The sequence below is a fragment of the Aphelocoma coerulescens genome, chromosome 2 (assembly GCF_041296385.1).
Source record: "Aphelocoma coerulescens isolate FSJ_1873_10779 chromosome 2, UR_Acoe_1.0, whole genome shotgun sequence".
Lineage (NCBI taxonomy): Eukaryota > Metazoa > Chordata > Aves > Passeriformes > Corvidae > Aphelocoma > Aphelocoma coerulescens.
The window spans coordinates 126,302,547-126,316,167 of NC_091015.1; the positions used below are offsets into that span (position 1 = coordinate 126,302,547).

The 13,621-nt window shown below is 36.1% G+C and overlaps 1 protein-coding gene across 4 annotated transcripts in view; it reads left to right on the plus strand.

Annotated features, from left to right (window-relative positions):
* SNTG1 (syntrophin gamma 1) overlaps nt 1–13,621 on the plus strand; it is a 325,066-nt gene that overhangs the window by 144,426 nt on the left and 167,019 nt on the right. Inside the window, exon 1 of one of the 4 annotated variants that reach the window (XM_069005957.1) lies at nt 7,428–7,524. The exons of the other annotated variants lie outside the window; for them this stretch is intronic. The gene's annotated coding sequence lies outside the window, so the exon portion shown is untranslated. Of the gene's footprint in view, nt 1–7,427; nt 7,525–13,621 lie in introns of those variants that run through there. 4 annotated transcript variants of the gene reach the window in all.

Sequence of the window (13,621 nt, forward strand, 5' to 3'; positions counted from 1 at the left end):
TTGATGCCTCAATGGATTTCTACACTTCAGTTTTCTCAATTAAAACATTGTCTTCAGAGTACAAGATTTAATGTGCTTTTAATCATTTGGTCAATGATTATAGACATTTCCTTACTGGACTTTTGCCATTCATTTAGAACATAAAGGTTTCATTTTTAATGGAGCAAATGTGTTATTTATCATTATCTTTTTCTATAGATGCAATTTCCTAAGAAAAGATCGTGAGTGGAAATAATCCAGGCGTGCTGGTTTTGAAGGTTAAATGTTTTCAGGGGAGATAATAATTAGAGATACCAGTTTCATAATTTTATGGGTTTATTTTCCCTTTGAGCACTTCTGTCTGTTCCAGGCTACAGGAACTTTCTGTCTAAATCAGTAAATTGGAGCAATTTATGATGGCAAATATGAACTGAGATTCCTGTATATCTTAACAAAAAATATGTGTCATCATCATCGCTAATGAAACACTGGTGATAAAACAAATAATTTGTACATTTGGAATGTCACATGAAGCAGGCTTTTTTCAGACATAATACATGTTTTCCCTCCAGTGTTTTTTTTTTAACAAGTGCATGATTGCCAGCTCCTCAGCAAAACTTCTGCAGCTCCAGTAATGGAATTTTTTCTGAATCACAGTAAGAATTATCTCTGCTGGAGTTCAGCCCTGATAAATTCTGTCAGCACAATGTCTGTGCCCTGTGAAAGTCCTTTTTCAAGGGTGAATTTTAGTCTTTTGGATAACATTTACATCTTGCAGCTAGCAAACTACTTGTACTTGAGTACCCTTATGCATCCGAATCATGGCACTGATGGAAGCCTGCCAATTTTATGAAGAGTAAGATTTTTGTTAAATGTACATTTTATAATACCACTTAAGCCAAAGATAATAGGCAGAGGCTTAATAAAATAGTTTATCACTGCGAAAATAATTCTAAAAAAATTCCTACAAAGTGAGCAGTACCTTAGAAATGTATTTAAGACTTCAAGACTTGTTTTTTGTAGCTGTCTCCCCTTACTTATATGAATGAAACAACAGAAATGTTCCCATCACCATTTAGAAATTACACATAACAATCATTCATTTGCTGCTCTGCACTTTCCTGTTCTTTGTCACAATGGACACAAAATGGACACAAAGGGAACCAAAAATCAATGAAATCATCTTATCCCTGCCAAGAAGAAATGCACAGCACATACTGAAGGTCTGATGTTCAATACAAGAAATTTTATGTTTTCTTTAAAGAGATGGTCAGTGACAACTTTAAATATTGCCCATAACACCAGTAGTAATAAATAACCTGAACAAATGAGTCCAAATGACCTAAATCAAAATTAAAGCTTAAATTTCTCCTTTTCACACATCTGTGTGTTTGCTTATAGTAAATGAAACTGTTTTGAAGCTGGTATCTGGGCTGCACCCAGTTTCAGTAGCTTTAATGGCCAAAGCATTAATATTTTTAAATTGCTTTTCAAAATGTTCTGTACCTTCCTAGTTCAATTTTTCTTTTGCATTTATTGTATAAATGCAACATTTCGGAGCACAACTAATTTGTTTCTCTAGTGCAGTTCTGGTTTAAATGTCAAATCTGCATGCCTAAACTGTACAGAGTGCATTAATATTTGATGTGTAATTAATGTATCCATAGTCACATTTTTGTGAATATAATGCTGGATTTGATTTTTGTTGCTGCAGATAAAAAGCATATAAGGTGAAATTTAATTTACATGAAAATTAGCTTTTAAGAATGGTAATTTAGAAAAACATGTCAGAATGAACTTTGAGAGATCATCCTGTACAATCCTTCCCTAGAGCGTGAGATCAGCTGTATTTGAACCAATCCTAGAATATTTTTACTTAATGGGTTCTTAGAAAAGAAAATCAGAACTTCCTTAGTAGATTTCTGTGAACTGCTGGATGGTTTCTACTCCTGGAAAATTCTTCCTCATGTGTAACTTAAGTCATCCTCACTATGAATTAATTCCATGTTTGCGTGTGTATATGTATTTATATGTGTAAATTTTAAAGTATATGTCTGCATGTGCTGCCTTGTCTCTCTTCTGGGCTAGATGGACTTAAATTTTCAGTCTATAGGTCATATTTTTTGGGTGTTAGATCATTCTTATTGCCATCCCCTGAACTGTCTCCATCTGCTTCATGTTTGTTTCCTTGATGTATTGTACCCAAAACTATAAACAGTAGACCACAGGAGGCTTTTGTTGTGCATGAACAGATTGGATGGAACAAATGCTCCTTTATTGTAGTTATCTCAAGCCATCCTCCACTGGCAATGTAAGCTAGATAAACCTAATTTCAGCTACTCCAAGAGCCTTGTTTCTAAAATTACAATGAAAACTTTACTAGTAGCTTGTGTTGGGGAACAGAGTCACACTCCAGTCTCTGAAGTAAAGATAATCTGTACATAGTAATTAATTATTGTCAATGATATTTCAGATATTGTAGAACTCTGAAGGTCACAGCATCAACAACCCTACCCCACCCCAAGCCTCCAACCCACAACAGTGCAGGGACAGCTGTGTTTGTGCAATACACCATGTGTCTGTACATGTCTGTGTGTTCACAAAACCACTGTACTAATCTAGCCAAGCTTGTTCTTCATACATTCTCACAAATTAGTGAGTGAAAAATACAGCGAGATTCTTTTGAAGGTAAGACACAAAGTAATGCATCTCCTGACCTTTCCTACTCTCTTAGGATCAGTGCACCATTGTGTTCGATACTGTCCATTTATTGAGATATTGATACATAGAACAATAAGGAATATTTATTCTCCTTTCTGTGACAGGATGGCTTAATCATGGATATGATTGTGTGACTGGGGGTGCACCCTCAGTAACTTTTAACACATAAAATGTGTTACCTTTACCTTATCATTTTTATTTCTTTGGTGTGCTTTCTCCTGTGGATAAATATACTCTGCTGTAACGGAAAACTTCTTTTTGGTATATTCCTTTAATATTTCTCAAAGAAAAAATATATCGAGAAATATACAAACTTGATGAGATTTTCAGTAAAGTCAAATTTAAGTCCAGCATTAGAGTTTTGAGTCTGTGTTGCTCTGATATTTTTGAATTTAGAAACCCAGACCACTATGCTAAGCTGCGAAGATTCCCTCTATCTGATGTTTCAAGCATATTGAAAAATCTAGATTTGTTTTATATATATTAATATATATAAATGTATTCCAAAATAGGCACATATAATCATGGTCATGTAGATAATGTTTTCAGTGAGTCTCCTAAACCTTTAAAAGCTTACTCCTGGAAAAAAATTGTGAGTTATAGTCTCTCTCTGCAGAAAATCTCATCTTCCATGTCTGTCTTTTAGGCACTCATTTAGCAGTTTCTTACATGTTGCCAGAATGCTGTTCCTGTTTGATACTGCACTGATTTTGGTGGGAAACCATTCAGACACAGCAGCCTATCAAATATTGATCAGTGCTGAGGGTGTTCTACCTCCCCATGGCAAGGACTACCTTGATAATACATTAGACACAATATACAGATATTACTGAAGTCGATCCTGTTGCACTGTATTTTCTGCATTTATCTAAACCTGCCTTTTCAAATTTGCTTGCATATTCTCATGCTTTTTCTGTGTAGTTTTTTTTATTACAGTGGGTAACCTGGTGTATATGTTCTGTTCTAAAGCTCAGAATTATCATCCTCTGCTTAGTAGTGAGGGTGTTAATATGTATTGTGTGCAGCAGCAGACAGCTGTGTTCAAGAACTGAAACACCTGTAGGTGTAGATAAAACAAAACAAAAAACTTTTAATTTCATTTTCAGCAGAGCTTTAAAAGTTCCAGGGAATTGTATGAAAGTAAAAATTAATCCTAGATTAATGCTAGTATTTCGTAAGTCATATCAAAAACTGCTGGTTTTGTATAGTGTGAATCAGGTTTGAAGCAGTTTGCAAAAACACAAGGCTGACAGGAAATTAAATTCTGAATAAGAAATAAATATCAAGACTATTATGTTGGGGTTTTTATTCATTGAGGAAAATCCCAGTGAATTCTGCTGATATTAGAATGCAGTGGATGGGATTGAATATCTCTCACTTAACTATTTTTATATCTGCTAAAATGTTATTATAATAAAATAAAGTTCATAAACTTTTTACGTTTACAATATTTCAGAGCTTTTGTCCTGGTTAAAAGCTTTGTCCATCAAAAATAGTTGCAAAACTGTAATGTGAAGAGGCATCGGGTATTGCTTACATACTAAGAATTTTAGAAAATACTCTAGAGATTCAATCATGAACTTTTCCTTACTGGGGAGAAAGTGGTGCCCCCTGGGGAGATCAGAAGGAAGTTAGTAACCATCTTACTTGTAAGTGGTAGCTATGGTTGATTGTGCCTTGACTAATAATTTATTAAAAAGAAAACAAAAACAAAAACAAAACCACAAACAAACAACAACAACAAAAAAATACCACCCACACGTGAAGTGCAATCTGTTCCTTACTGAAAAATAAAATAAGAGAAAAAGACTTAAGGAGCTTTCAAAAAGGTTATTTTGCAGAAAAAAATGGAGGAACTTCCTTGTACGCTTGAAAAGAATGTGGTTTCAGCTAAGAAGAACCTTTTTGTAAACAAGAGATTGTTTAGGGGGTAGGACCAGAAAATATACAATTTATATATCAAACCATTAGGCAGCTGGTGTCATCAAAGTGCCTCTACTGACTTACAGAAAGTCTTTGAAAACATGGTGGACAGGAGAGGCCCTCATACAATCAGATCAAGCAGATTATATAAAGTGAAAAGTGTGCCTTTGGATGGTGATGATTATAAGGTGAATGTCATTTGGGATAATAATCATATGACTGATGGAATTTGAGCAAATTACTTTTTTCTTTTTGAGACATTTAGCATTTTCCCTATCAAGCCCCACAGCTTTTATTTTTGTCTGCTATGGTTGAGGCCTTCTGATTACTTCTATACTATTTGTCCCCTAACAATTTTGCTACTAATAACAGAAGTAAAGAGAGTGACAGTGATGGAAATATTACAAGAAGTTTGAGAGTCAGTTCTAAAGCATTGTTTGCTGATTCAAAACTTGCTTGAACTAACGTAACTATTTGGCCTCCAAAACTGAAATGGAAAGGCAGGTAGAAATAATTTATTCTTTTCATTAACATTAACCTATAAATATAATTCAAACGTGTCTGATAGATTTCCCTTGTTTTGGGCCTGAAATGAGCGTTGTAGTATAGATGATAAAACACAGTTTGTAAGGGTCACTTGAACATTTTTTCAATTCACATTTAAAAAAAAAAAAAAAAAGAGGATAATCTCCTTTTAATGAGTTCAGTTTATTAAATTTGAGACTGAAGTAGACTCTAAGAATTTCAAACCCAAATAGGAATCATTCAGTCTCCAAAGAGAAGCATATCTGAGCCTATAATTTAAAAATAAACCCTTATAAAGATCATTTTAGGGAAGTTGAATCATCATTAGTGGCCATACAAATGCAAAATACTGGTTTTTTTCTTCACATGAGATAATTTATTTTCTGCCATTTCTTCATTTCATAATCTTAACTTTTGTATATTTAAAAATATTGATAATTTTTAAGCATTTTGTTTTAATTTTATAACATTTCATCATTACATGAATCCTAATGAATTACATTTTGTTTTGAAAATCAGAACTTGTTCTTTCTGCTTAAACATTTTAGTGAGCAGGGTTCTTTTGATGGGTTGTAACAGGTGCCCAATCAATTACTGTGAAAAGAAGTCTCATGACTGACAATTATGTAAAGTGAAGACATTAGTTGTATTTCCTGTGATATGCTTTCTATGAAGGTAGATTTTGGTGCTAGCAGAATGTTGGTCATGCAGTGAAGGACAAATGCAGAAGATTGTTGTCACAACAGTGGTCCCTGTAACGTGTTCTTTCAATGTTGCTGTAAGTGAAACTGTGGGCTTTAATATCACGACTGTACCATTGTATAAAACACTGATCTGGCTTTACAGAACCAGAACTTCAGGGGTGATTCCTTAGTGCTGTCACAGGTCCCAGTGTGTGAAATTATAGTTAGGCTCAACACTTTCTTGTTAATCAAGAATAATCTTATGAGAAACCTGAAGTCCTTGGTGTCCTTGAAGATATCATGGCAAAAATTTCCGCTCAAGTCATCAGAGACAAAATCTCATCTGCAAAACTCTGAACAAATAAGGCATAGTTAGTGATAGTAAAAGATACTTGGAATTGGGTAGATTTGTGCAGAATTCATGAAAAGACAAAAGTGAGAAGAAATAAAATACAGGACAAGTTAGTTAACAGTTTCACTTTTAAATTATGTAGGTTTTCTCTTACATATTTGATAGTTATAGGTTTTGTCTTCATTGTTTAACTTCATCTGAGTTCATAAAATGGACAGAAAATTATGAAATGTACTTATTACCTAAATAATATTATTTCAAAGCATTGAACAGCCTATAGTACTTAAGATGTATTTAATCTTTTCCATATTCAGAGTAAATCTTAATTGCTTATGGAGATCTGAATAGATAAAAATAAATATCTGCCCACTCCTTTGAAAATTAGTGTTAAACTTTGCAATATAGACCTTTAAAACAGGTCTTACCCAGTGAAATTGGTCAGGATATTGCAGTTGCCTCATGTAAGTTTTCATTTGTGAAACCATTTTTCTTCGTGTTGCTGATGCAAAGTTTTTGTAACAGTGGTCACAGAAGTCAACTCTTTCATAGAAACAACTTGTCATCTAGTCACTTGTGCAACAGTTGTTAGTACAATCATTGCATCTCAATAAGAAAGTCTCACCCCGAACAGTGGCACAAAACTGAGTGTAAAAAGCGATTATCTATCACTCTAGGGTGACTGTGATGGCATGTGAGGAGAAGTGCAATGTGCTTGTGTAAATTAATCTGAGAGAACATTTGGATGGGAAATGGAATTATTATGCAGCATTTATATTATGCTGTTGCTGAAGGCACTGAGTCTTCCTCCATAATTGTAGCCATAATTTCTGCTGCAGCAATATTTTAAATTTTATGGCATATACGATACTGTCATAGGTTAGCAAGCATAGTCCCGGAAGGGATGTCCTTGCTAAGGGGCGCTTACAGCTTCCTCTGGGACCTGATAGAACCTATCAGCTGGCCAGTTTGAATATGGACAATTCTTTAAGCCACTTAAAGTTGTGACCGCCTCTGTGATCCACACTTAAGAACAGAAAAACTCCCCCCCAAGCTCTCTCTCGTTTCCGGCGCTGGGACAGGTGGCTGCAGGCCCCGTGCAGGGGCCAGCGGGCCTGGCCAGGCCCTGCTTGGGCCAGGCCGGGCCGGGCCACGGCCATCCTGGAGCCACGGGCCTGTTCCAGCCATGGAACCCCCCCCCCCCACTGCCTTGCCGTGGGCGGCCAGAGTGGCTCGGAACCCCCCCCCTCTCCACTGCGGCCGAGATTCAGCAAAGCGGCACCTCTGTCCGGCAGAGGTCAGGGGACCAACTGCGATAAGCCACATTCCAGCTGCAAGGCCGAGGTGAGATTAACCCTTTTATTGCTGTGAAGAGCTGAAAACCTGAGGGAAGAGAGAGAGGAGATGCTTAAAGCTGAAAGTCTGTTGTGAAGCTATGATATATCAGAGTATCCCATTGTAATTTCATGAAGATATGGGGGGTGGAGTGTTCAACTCGTAAGCAATAGGCAGATGCTGCCGCAGCTGTAATTTCATGAGAAGTTTGGACAGAGAGAGAGGTGAACCAGATGAACCAGATGAGGAGTTTTGCTCCAAAGAGGAAAGGAGATAAACCTCAATTCCTAGAGATGCTCCCAGAGATAGTTCTAATGATGAAGATGAGGAAGACCCTTTGCTCCCAGGGAAGGAGAAGGGCCTCTGTTTCTTTGTTTCTGAGCAGCTCAACCTTAAAATTGTACCCCAGAAACATTTCAAGAGTGGACCCTCGAAAGCAGTTGCGGGAAAAGCTGCAAGTCGGGGGAAGGGACTCACATCGCAAGCAGAGAGACTCCTCTTCCTAAATGGACTGAACAATATTTGGAAGTGGGTGGCTGTCTCGGTGTGATACTGTTTTCATAGCACGAGCAAAAAGAGACTTCTCTTTCTAAATGGACTGAACAAGGTTATTATGGAAGTGGTAAACAGACTGAACATCTTAAGGGTTGTCTTTACATTGTCAGTGGGAGAAGGGAGGAAGGTGGGGGGAGGAGGAGAGTTCTGAAGGTGGTATAATTTTTTTTTCTTTTCTTCTTTTAGGTCTGTTAATAAACTTCTTTATATTCTTTCAAGTTGGTGCCTGCTTTGCATTTCTCCTAATTCTTATCTCACAGAAGATAAACAGTAATGAGTATTTTAGACCAAACCACTACACTAAATTGGTGTTTCTGCCCGGTTTCAAACCCAACCTGCGACAGATACCCATAATGAAAAGGGTAACTATTAAAATTATGGTTTTGGAGCAAACTGTATGATGTATGGCATAGCAAAAATAAATTAAATGAAGTCTGTAATTACTAAGTACAATTTAAATACTATTTGGTATTTTTTATTGAGTAAAGAAGGAGTAGCGAACTGTTTAGTTTCTTACAGGGAGCATAAAGAAATTAATTCCATAAGAGAACTCTACAAACATGTGTTGTTTTGTGTTGTGGTTGGGTCCAGCTACTGAAAATAACTGGATCCATCTGTTGAGTCTTTCAGCTCATGCATGCTCCTTGTGCACCAGTTTAGGTAGGGTTAATAGGTCCTCCACCGCCAAGAGGAAAGGTGTAGCCTTGGTGGCGCATGAGTGGTGCCTTAGTGTGGCCCCCTCTATCCCTCTTTAAACACCTTCTTCCACCCCCATGACTTCGGTCATCCTCTGTATGAATCTGAGAGTGTAGAAAGGTGGTGATTGTTGGGGTTGAAGAGCTTTGTTTTAAGCTCTGGATCAGCCATTTTCCTGCACTGTCCGTGTGCTGAGGAGTTAAAGGACAGCGAGAGCCAAAGGAAGGCCAGCACACCTGTGTCTTGTGACAATGATCTCACCCCAAGGTTTTTATTAAAACCCAGCTGAATTAATGGCTTTTCTTGACTGAAAAGGTGGGCTAAACCTGAACAAAATCCTGCTGTGTTTAATTTTCTTTACTGATTGTCTTTTATCTACAGCAGATGAAAGCAAGTAGATTATTGCTAATCTTAAATGAGCTATTTATCTGACAGTGGCAGAGCAGGTGGCCTTTTACTTTTGGTTAGATGACTGTGAGTTAACATTAGGACACTGAAAGCAGCAGCAAATTATCTACGTTATCTGTTTCTGATATGCATCAAAATGCGTTGTTCATTCAAACTTTGTTCAGTGCAACTGAAGATATGTCCTGAGATACTTCTGTGCCAGCCGTTTGTGCCTTTTGGAATTGGGATTTTGAAGCTAAATGTTACATGCAGATAGGTGTTTCTATTTAATGATTGGGAATTTATTTTGTGAAGAGTGAACAGAAAAAGGAAGATATTCTTTACTGTATATTAACTTACATTAGAGCTCATCACTGACTGAACTCCACAGTAGCCACTGCAAAAACGTTCTAAATAATAGAATGATTTCTGTGTTAAACTGTGTATATTGACTTTTTTCTCTAATTTTTTCCATAATCGGCTATATTATCAAGAGAATTCTGAAGAAAAGCCCACGATGTCTCTTAATGACTTTTTCAAAAGGCTTTTAATATACAAGAGCTGTATGTATTTTGTTCAATATTTCTACTATATCTACCTTTGCAGTTTCAGAGACTATGAATGGTCTTGTAGCACTTAATTTCTGTCTGGACTGGCAGGGTAAGATACAGTAAGTAGGTACCTGCTGAATGTGACTGACATCAATTGTTCTTTTCACCTGAGGATCGAGGAGAGAGAGATAGACCTTGTACTACTTATTGCTGTAGAGCAGAAGTGTGGTTCTGTCACACACTGACATGTTTAACATTTCAACAGTTCAGATCTTCTCTCAGGAATTCTAATTCTGCTTCAGCAGGCTAGTCCTGACATGGTTTCATGAAATGTGAAAGGAGAGGCAGTAAAGAGAAAAGGAAAGGGTATTAGTCAATGCTTTAATTTAATGGCCCTCTGAATTCTAATCTCAAAGTAGGACACATTTCTGAGATCCTTTGTTCTGTATTTTAGAACAGTGTCTCTGAATGGAGCTACCTGGGGGATTGCAGAGCACAGAGTATAGTGGGGTTGAAACATCACTGTATTTCTGACTTCAAAAGCATGAGAGCAATTTCTCAAACCTGTTGCGTTGTTTAAATCACAGTCAGCTTTCTGCATTGATTTGTCAGAGTAAGAGGTCACCTGCTAAGAATTACCTGCATTGTTTTCAAAATAAGGTTGTAGAAAATGAAGAATTTGGAGAATTGCCTAAATTCAAATGTGCTAATATATCAAGTGTGCATTTATTTAAGAAATTATGTCATGTTAAAAAAAAAAAAATCCATGAGCAATAGGTTTTATCCTGGACAGAGGTCATCCATCAAATGAGATGAATATTGAGAAACACATTCTTTTCCACGATATAAAGCTGACTACAATGTATCACTTAAACTTTTGTGGGTTTTCCTCCCTTTCTGTAGCAGAACTTTTCAGCATTTTACAGGGAAGTTTTCAAAATTCTACCCACTTGTATTTGGTCCAAATTAGCTTGCATCACTCTGTAAGTACATAAATTAGTTAACTTTTTTCTTTCTTTAGGATTTCGGAAAGGGACTCTCCGGTATTATTCCAGTGTCATTTTGTTTTCTAGTTTTGACCTACCTTTTATTGGAAAATGATTATTTTATCTCGAATATTAAGAGGAAAAAGAAAAAAAAAAATGTTCAGGCAGGTCTCTGGTATACTAGATTAAATGACCTACAATTTTCTAAAAGATGATAAATGTGATACCTCATCTTTAGAATTTAGAAAGTAGAAAGCTATGGGACTTGAAGCTGGAGTCTTACAGCAAATTCTTTCAGTCCAAGTTTTTGAATATTTGTGTACCCTAAGACATTTCTACTAGTGTAATATAAGAATGGAAGCAGTTGAGCCTTACTAAGTATGCCACATCCAACTTTCTTACATAACTTTCAGATAGATATAAATAGAAGGAAATTGAGATTGGGAGGAACTCCAGCATAAATTAAAACCAAGGCCTAATATAATTTGTAAAAAGATAAGGAGTGAGACATAAAAATTTTAAAATACTAATATGGATAATAATGGGGATGTGGAGATGGTAAGATGTCACAAGCAAAAGATTAGAAATGAAAATGATAAATTAGTGCAGATATTTTATGTATTTATTATTAATTATCAACTTCTTGGTATTCTTAGCTCTATGCAATTTAATGCAATTCATGACTGCTTTCCCCAAGGAACTTAAAAGTCAAACTTAATACAGAAAATGCAGTTCATTTTCACCTAACATACAGATTAGTTGCAGCTTCATCATGGTCCGCATATATTGGGTGATAAAATAATTCAAATAGTATGTTCAATTTTTGTTCTTGTTGTGTAGTTTGTTTTTTTAAATGAGCTCTCCTGAAAATGGAAGCTAAACAAAGATCATAAAGGAGATGCCACATGGTAAACTTCATTGAAGTTCAAAGGAATTACAGCATGTGGTCTTTTACAAAAGACTGAAAATTCCTGCAGTCTCTGTCAATAATCTCACCCCATCAGTAGAGGCTAGTAAAGTATCTCTGACCTGGAATTCACCTTTTTATTTTTTTCTGTCATCCATAAGGGTAAAAGAAGACTACAAAACAGCAACACAAGAAAGGAAGGTATAAGAAGCAGTCTCTAGATAACCCATCTTTAAAAAGTTAAATTTTAGATTTCAAAATTTTTTTTTTTTTTTTTTTTTTTTTTGGTATCAGTGTGGTTCAGGACCAACTGAGTTATACTATGCAGACTTGTAAATATGAAAGTGTCCTCCCGGAGACTTCTCGGTAGTGCTTATAATAGTGTATGTCAGGGTTTTTATTTGATGTTGTTCATGTGGACTATTTCAGATTACTTAAATATAAAGGGTTTCTTGTTACTTTACAAAGATGTCATCTGATGTCTTTATATTACTCATTGGTAACATTTCTTTTTTAATTACATGTTCAAAAATGCAATTTAACTATTACCATTAATTCAAGAAGCCTTATTGAATCTGTTACTTCTGGAAGTTAGTTTTTACACATAGGGAGATGAAAATTCACCTTCAGTCTTAGTAGATGTGAAGCCTCAGTTCAGCAAGATTTTTAAATTTGTTCCTAACTTTAAAAATGAGGATTTATAGGTGGTAGTTTCATAAAGCTGTTAGGAAGGCAGGAAGGAAGGAAGGAAATTTTTGCTAAATTCTTGTCTTAAAAGCACGAGGAGCTATATTACATTAAAAAAGCTCTCAGAATAGGAGTTGTTTCTTTTCCTCCTCTGTTTTTCTTCAACCACAACCTGCCTGACTGATTGTTTTGTAGAAGTAGCTTTGGGTGAAGACATTTGGGGAACACAACATCTGCTTCCCCAAGAAATGGGAAAAGGTGTTCTGATATCAGAACAGGCTTCTGGATGGAGTGGTGGGAGATATGCACAGGGAGTGAAGGTGATCTAATAACCTGGACAGCAAAACGTGTTTTTGCAGTGCTACTGCAAGGTTGGTATCTTGAAGTTTTACAGGCTACTAGTCCAGGGGCAGAGGAATTCCTAAGGCAGCTGAGTGTTGTCAAATATACAGAAAGAGACTGAAAAAACTCCCAATACTGGAACTCTGTCTAGAAATTTTAGCCTGTTATTTTGACTTTATAATGATGGGATAGTTCCTTGGCCAAACATAGCACCCTACTGTATACACTGATACTAATTTTTTTATTATTAGAGTAATATTTTTACATTATTATTCATGCCCATATAGAAAGATCCCACAAGACCAGAGCAGAGACATTGTCTTCATCCCATTTGAACAGAAGGAGTATTGTCTAGCTAAACATAATTTGGAAACCTAAGAGAGAACATAAGCTCCACTGTTCTGTTGAGGAAGGTCTGAAAATACAAATTTTATCTTCCTGCCCTGCTCTTATGAAGGAGAACCAAAAGGTTCATTGGAATGGCAAATCTTAAACCATTTTTGAAGGGTTCATTGCTGTGCTAGGGTCCTCTTTAAAAATCTTATCCAGAACACTACTCTCAAGCCTCAAGCAGGACTAGTCTGCTAGGTTAAGAAGGACTCCCAGTTACGTATATAATAAATAATTTGTTGAAGAAAAGTTGCTAGATGTTGTGTTTCTTTATTAATAGATGGGTTCAGTAGTAGGATGTAATAATTTTCAAAGAGTATTCTAAAGCCTTTGATAAGCCCTTCTTCAAATAAGATGTTCATATGTGTGTTCATATGACCTCACTTCACCATAACCAGTCAGGTGCATCAAGAATAGAGGGAGAATACAGAAGGGGAGATGCCCAGCTCAATAAATTAGAAAGTTAGAAGTATATGCTTTAGATCCCAGGTCATATAAAGTGGGATTACACTTTAGGTCTGTTCTTTAAAAGGAAATCCAGATAGGCAGTTATTTATAGGCTATTCACAGGGTTTTACTAAAGACTATTGAATAGAACTGAAGTT